Here is a 7,821-nt window from a genome sequence, read left to right as displayed (position 1 = left end):
TTTTTTTTCTAAAAATTTATTGAACATTTGTATGGCAGCTATATGATATAGTCGTCCGATCCGGCCCGTTCCGACATATATAGCAGTGAGAGTATATAGAAGACTATATGCAAAGTTTCAACCAGATAGCTTTAAAACTGAGGGACTAGTTTGCGTAGAAACGGACAGACGGACGGACGGACGGACGGACGGACAGACGGACGGACAGACGGACAGACGGACATGGCTAGATCGACTCGGCTGTTGATACTGATCAAGAATATATATTCTTTATAGGGTCGGAAAGGTCTCCTTCACTGCGTTGCAAACTTCTGACTGAAATTATAATACCCTGCAAGGGTATAATAAAACAAGAAAGGAAGCTAACTTCGGCACGCCGAAGTTTGTATACCCTTGCAGATTGGTTTTGATGTTTATATTATAGATTTAAATGCTGAAAACACACACAAAACAGAGTTTCATTACATTTTACCTTTACTTATTATGTTTACATTTTGACAGTTACAGTTTTACATTCCCAGCTTTACATTTTCTCTACATTTACCGATCGTTTATATGGCAGCTATATGATATAGTTGTCCGATTTTCATAAAATTTATACCAAAATTCTAGAATAATAAAATAAGCTTATATCTAAAAGTAGATAAGAATATGTTGAAAAACAACGAAGTTATAATTTTTTTCCTATTCATTTGCCGATCGTTCCTATGGCAGCTATAAGATATAGTCGTCCGATTTTCATAAAATATTTACCAAAATTCTGAAATAATATAAAATGGCTATGTCTCAAAAATGATTCATTGAAAAACAGCCAAGTTATAATTTTTTTTCTAAAAATTTATCGAACATTTGTATGGGAGCTATATGATATAGTCGTCCGATCCGGCCCGTTCCGACATATATAGCAGTGAGAGTATATAGAAGACTATATGCAAAGTTTCATTCAGATAGCTTTAAAACTGAGGGACTAGTTTGCGTAGAAACGGACAGACGGACGGACGGACGGACAGACGGACGGACAGACGGACAGACGGACATGGCTAGATCGACTCGGCTGTTGATGCTGATCAAGAATATATATACTTTATAGGGTCGGAAACGTCTCCTTCACTGCGTTGCAAACTTCTGACTGAAATTATAATACCCTGCAAGGGTATAAAAAGTTATAATTTTTTTTCTAAAATTTTTCAGATAGTTCCTATGGCAGCTATAGGATATAGTCATTTGATTTTCATTAAATTAAATACGAAATTAGAAATTAATACAAGATGACCATATCTCAAAAAAGATAAAAATTCGTTATAAAACATAGAAGTTGTAATTTTTTTCTATTAATTTCCGGATCGTTCCTATGGCAGCTATATGATATAGTCGTCCGATTTTCATAAAATTTTTACCAAAATTCAAAAATAATATAAAATGGTCATATCTAAAAAATGGTGCAAAACTATTGAAAAACAGAAAAGTTATAATTTTTTTTCTAAAAATTTAATGAACATTTGTATGGCAGCTATATGATATAGTCGTCCGATCCGGCCCGTTCCGACATATATAGCAGTGAGAGTATATAGAAGACTATATGCAAAGTTTCAACCAGATTACATTTCATTACATTTTACCTATACTTATTATGTTTACATTTTGACAGTTACAGTTTTACATTCCCAGCTTTACATTTTCTCTACATTTACCGATCGTTTATATGGCAGCTATATGATATAGTTGTCCGATTTTCATAAAATTTATACCAAAATTCTAGAATAATAAAATAAGCTTATATCTAAAAGTAGATAAGAATATGTTGAAAAACAACGAAGTTATAATTTTTTTCCTATTCATTTGCCGATCGTTCCTATGGCAGCTATAAGATATAGTCGTCCGATTTTCATAAAATTTTTACCAAAATTCTGAAATAATATAAAATGGCTATGTCTCAAAAATGATTCATTGAAAAACAGCCAAGTTATAATTTTTATACCCTTGCAGGGTATTATAATTTCAGTCAGAAGTTTGCAACGCAGTGAAGGAGACCTTTCCGACCCTATAAAGTATATATATTCTTGATCAGTATTGTCACGTAGTTCTCTGGCCGGGATAGAATCTCAGTCGGGGCCAAGGAACCTATACAAGAAAATTTATATAGAGGGATGGGACCTGTAGTAGGAATAGTATGGGGGTGGCAGAATACCGAGGAACGAGGCACACCATACGTAGGAAAACGAGAGAAAAGAGATCGCAGCCGGCGTATCCGGGCTTAGGACCACGTGGTTTAATGCCAAGAGCCACTGTACTGCCTCATCCGTATAGCCGCCGGTAAAAGGTGGGTCTCCAACACCACCTGTCGGGCGAACGGATGAGACTCCGAACGAGGCTTGAGGCTGGCAGAAGTCAGAGAGATTGTCGTTGGCGCCCCCTGGTGGGTGAACGCGGGTAGCGCCGGCTGCCGGTCAGGGCCGATCCCACCGTAGAGGTGAAATTCGGGTGGGGTGGGAACGGTGATCGTCCCAAACTCGGAGAATAGCGCCCTCTGACGGGTGTCACGCCGATCGTGAGGTCGCCACTCACGCCGCTAGGTGGCGTTGTAGGCCGAAGCGCGTGTTGGTCGTGAGGGGGACTCGGACCAACAGGTGGCGTTGTAGGCCGAAACGCGCGTTGGTCGTGAGGGGAACTCGGACCAATAGGTGGCGTTGTAGGCCGAGGATGTATGTGGGTCGCCGCAGCGGCTCACGGCAGCGGAATCGGGGCTGAGGGGGGAAAGCGGGGGCTACTACTCCGGATGGACGCGGAGTCTACGGAAACACTACTACTCCGGATGGACTCGGAGGTTACGTAAAATCTACTACTCCGGATGGGCTCGGAGTCTACGTAATCTACTACTCCGGATGGACTCGGAGTCTACATAATCTACTACTCCGGATGGACTCGGAGTCTACAAAATCTACTACTCCGGATGGACTCGGAGTCTACGGGAGATCGACTTTAGTTGGGGCATGCAAGGGGAAGGGGGAGAGGGGGAACTCTCGGCCGAAGCTTCGTCTTGTGAGTGGGAAACCAGACACAAGCGTCGGTCTCGGTCGAGGTGGAGGAAAAGGGTGAGGAGCAAGGACACCACAAACTACGAAAGAATAACAACGAGGTTTCACTTTGGGGTTTTTCTGGTAGTTTATTATGCGAATTGTGCTGGCTGTCGGGCTTGCTGCTGCCCTTACAAATAGGGAAGAAGGGGGAAAAGGGCTTACGTGGCTCCTGGCGACGCGGTTGTCGCGATCTGGCGCGCGGTGAAGGGGCAACACGCGTGGCAAAACACTCGCGGTGCCGACGTTCGGCGATCAGGCGCGGGTCGCGGTACGCGATCTGGCGGGGTTCCGATGCGACGGAACACGGATGGGTTTTTCGGGCTGAGATCTCTTCTCGTCCTATACGGGCACGTGCGCGGTGACAAGGAGGCGGCGGTCGAGCACACGTCTGGTCTCGGCGAGTTCTCGAAACGGAAGAGGATGAGTGAAAAACTTAGTGCTCGCACTTCAACGACATGCCGCGCTTATCGATTGGCCGGGTCGCTTATCGAGTGGCCGATCGATCGCCGGTAGTGCGATAGTAACTTCAGGGGGTCTCTGCGTGGGTCGCGTCTTGACTAACGTAAGGTTCAGGGGTTGCCACCTAGCTCGTTTCTGGGGTTTGTTTCTCCACTACTAATTAATTATTGGCCGCTTAGTTTAGTTTTGTAAGTTTATACTGAGAAGTTATTAATATTTACAAGAATGATAATGAACTTAACCTAATAACAAGAATGATAATGAACTTAGCCTAGTAATAATGATGATAATAAGGAACTTAATCTAGTAACAACAATAATAAAGTGAGGGTGACTCCGAGCTCTCTCTCGGCACGCAGTGGGCAATGATGATGACGATGATGATGGAATGTGCGTCCCAGATTTGGGGCGTTACATCCCCTCCCTACTTCGGGGAACAAAAGAGACCGTTCCCCGTCCGCTGGGCCGGAGGGTGATCTGGTACGACCCATCCTCAGTCCTTACTCGTAGGCGTTGGCGGGCGTACTGGGCGGCGGCGAGTCTGGCGGAGATGGTCCGCCACACCACGGCAGGCACCCGGCGGTCTGGTAAGTTGTGTTCCCACCCGTCCGGAAGCGGATATCGCTCGCCTTCCGGCGGGTCCTGGCTGACGCGCACGGGACTCCTCTCTCGTCCGTCAGTGGCGTCCTGTGGCGGGCTAACGAGGCCGTCGGGGTTCCAACGTTCTGGAGCAGCCCAAATCAAATCCTCAACCCCGGCTGGGATCTGGTCCAACAGTTGTCCGATGGTCCCGGGTGACATGCCTAGGGCGGCACTGAGGGGACTGGACCTCGGGGTCATCGCAGGGGGTGTGGTGGCTGCGGTGGGTTCGGGGACGGCGCTCGGGGTGGCACCCTCGGGTGATCGGTTGGCCACGGCTGCGGGTGGTGCACGGCCGGCGCGCGAGGTGGTAGCCTCGGGCGATCGGGTGGACATGGCTGCGGGTAGCGTATGGACGGCGCTCGATGTGGTAGCCTCTGGCGATCGGGTGTGCATGGCTGCGGGTGGTGCGTGTAGGGGCAGCGGCTGGCAGGGGACCGGAGTCAGGACCGGATCCCTGCGTCGGAATCGCTGGCCTGTGTCCTCCTCGTCGTCGCTAGACTCCGACTCCCATTCCATCGCTTTGCCCGTGGGGTGGTATGGACGACTGGGGGGGTCCATGGTGCTGGGCTCAGCGTCCCGCCTCCCGATGTCCTGCGGTAGGGCGTCGTCTCGCATCGATGTCGCAGACTTCGAAGTCGTCGGGCCCGGGTTCTCTGGCATTTCGCAGTCGTTGCCTGGGTTGGCGAACGAGGGTACGGCCCTGTCGTCGACGCCAAGTATGCAGAGATGTTCCGGGGACTCTGGGAAGGTTACATACGGGCTCTCTGAAGGCCGCCACGGGACTTCGACCTGCATGGTCTCGTACGTGGTATGGATTAGGTACGCCCACGACCCCCGCTGGTACCAAAACCTGTCTTCTCCAGTGTGTAAGATGTGCTGCGCTCCCTCGGGTGGGACGCTGTCATCTTCCTCGCCTTCCTGCCGGTCATCTGAGCTCTCGGAGTATGTAGGCCGGGGATCGTCCTCGTCATCCGTGACGTCCTCGACGTAGGCGGCCGGCGGCTCGTCCTCGTCGTCCGGATCATCACTGGCGGACTCCTGTTCGCTCCCTACGGTCTCACGGTCCTCCGAACTCGATCGGTAGTCCGACTCCCGTTCGCAAGGGTTGTACACCTCTGTGTCGGACGACCCGGATGGACTCGGGCGGCCCGGGCGCGGGGCGTATTCCTGGCGTTCGGGGAAGGCGTCCGCGAAGTACTGGGTGTACGGCCGGCGCTCGAATCCGATGGTGGGGCCGTCTGGGACGCGACGCCCGTACTGGTCGGAGTAGTGCGGCGATGTGCTACGGGTTGGAGGGGTAGCGTGCCGGCCATCCTCCCGGCGATGTGGTGATGCGCAGCTCGACGTGGCCCGGCGGGGTCTTGTCCGAGCGCTGGAGGTTTCCGGTGAGGGTGAGGGCTCTCGACCGGAGCCTCCCGGCTGGCTCATACCCGTCGGGTCGGACCGGGTGGACCTCCCAGCGTACGCCGATCCTGGGCGTAGCCGGGGGTCCCGAGAGGTCGTCGGCTGGCTGGTGGCCCTGCTGCTGGGTCCGGGCTCTCCTTCGCTGTCACTCGAAGACAGCTCGATCGTCTCCATGGCTCCGGATGTGGCTCCTGATCTGTGGAAGATACAACTACACTAGCTTAATCTGAGGGGCCCTATGAAATGAGACCTAACGGGCAGCAGCGATAAATCCCTAATTGGTAAGTATCTTTAAGTTTAACAAGGGTTCTTAGGGATATTGGGGCACAGAGTAGGTTAGGGGTACTTATAATCACCCCTCGCTGATAGCAGGGGTCGGTTGACCTCGGTGAGACGGCCCGGGTTGGTCTCCGGCGCCCTCTTCGGCACAATCGCTGTCTTCGTCCTCGGGATCACCTGTGGAAGAAGAATGAAACGCTTTTAAGTCTCCAATATTGGCAAGTCGTCCCTTCCGCTGGCCTGGCAGGCGGATTCGGACGACGTTGGGCGAAGGAAAAGCGACCACTTTATAGGGCCCGTCGAATTTTGGGGCAAGCTTCGCTGCGAATCCCTCTGCTGCTTTGGAGAGGTGATGTTGTCGCACCAAGACGAGCGATCCCATGGCTGGCTTCCAAGTACGGCGGCGCATGTTGTAGTGCCTACCCTGCTCCCGGCTGGCTCTTTGCAGGTTGTTCTGCACTATTTGGAACACCTCTTTCAAGCGATTTGCCCTCTCTGAAGGAGTCTGCGGCGAGGAGGCTGTTCCCGGGGTCACACTGTCGTACCATGACCCGGGTAGTCGTGGCTCGCGGGCTTGGAGTAGAAATGCCGGACTAAACCCTGTCGACTCTGAGACGCTCGTGTTGATTGCCAGTGATAGCTCCGGCAGCAGACTGTCCCACGTGTTCTGCCCATGTTCCACGTATTGAGCGATCATGGTTTTTACTGTGCGGTTGGCACGTTCGGTCGGGTTCTCTCTTGGGCAATAGGGTGCGGTGAACTGCAGCTCGACTCCCGTCTCCTGAAGATAGTCCTTGAATGCCTTACTGGTAAACTGCGTCCCGTTATCGCACACCATCTTCTTCGGAGCTCCGAAGCGGCTGATGATGCGCTCACGGAAGGCTCGTATGAGGGTGGCCGTCGTTGCCTTTCGCAGAGGTACCAGCTCGACCCATTTGGTAAAGAGGTCGAAGAACACAAGGAGCATGGTGTTCCCCTCTTTCGAACGGGGTAATGGTCCGACGAAGTCTGCACACAGTATCCCGAAGGGCTCGTTCACCTGTCTGGTCAGCATTTTCCCGGCTTGCTGTCGTTGTTCCGACTTGAACTTCTGGCAGGGGACACATTGTCGCACGTACCGGCGTACGTCTCGGAACATCCCTGGCCAGTAGTACTTCTGGGAGATCCTGATGATTGTCTTGCGTATCCCCAGATGTCCAGCTGTTGATGCGTCGTGGCACTCCTGCAGGATTCGTGCTCGATGTTCCGCGGCGACACAGAGCTTCCATGGGATGTAATCCTGGTCGTCTGGGCGGTGGCCGAGATGCCGGTATAGCTCTCCGTTCTCGATGATGTAATCCGGGAACTTCTGTGGGTTCTCCCGGACGTCCTTCGTCTTCCTTTGAAGCCACTTGCATTGGTGTTCTCCTTGTGCGAGTATCTGCAGATGTTCCAGCGGTTGTCGCGATAGAGCGTCGGCAACCACATTGTACTTCCCGCGTCGGTAATGTACATCGTATTGGTATTGCTGGAGCTCCAACGCCCATCTGGCAATCCTTCCGGTGGGGTTTTCTATCTGGTCGAGCCATTTAAGTGCCAGATGATCGGTGATGACATCGAACCTGTACCCTTCAAGATAGCATCTTAGCTTCCGGATTCCCCAGACAATTGCTAAACACTCCTTCTCTGTGGGTGAATAGTTCAGCTCGGCGGCGTCAAGCTTCCGGCTGACGTAGGCAATAACTCGCTCCTGGCCATCGATTTCCTGGGTTAGGACGCCCCCGAGCCCATAGTTACTGGCGTCCGTTTGCAAGGTCATCTTGACCGAAAAATCCGGACATGCTAACACGGGCGCGTCTGTTAGCAGGGTCTTCAGTAGGTCGAATGCCTCCTGCTGCTCTGCTTCCCACTTCCACCTCTGATTCTTCCGCAGTAGGTTCGTCATGGGTTGCACTACTGAAGCGAAGTTTGGCACGAATCGC

The sequence above is a fragment of the Drosophila kikkawai genome, unplaced genomic scaffold, assembly GCF_030179895.1.
Source record: "Drosophila kikkawai strain 14028-0561.14 unplaced genomic scaffold, DkikHiC1v2 scaffold_91, whole genome shotgun sequence".
NCBI classification, from domain to species: domain Eukaryota; kingdom Metazoa; phylum Arthropoda; class Insecta; order Diptera; family Drosophilidae; genus Drosophila; species Drosophila kikkawai.
The sequence above is the reverse complement of the archived record's forward strand: the minus strand, read 5'-3'. Positions refer to the sequence as shown.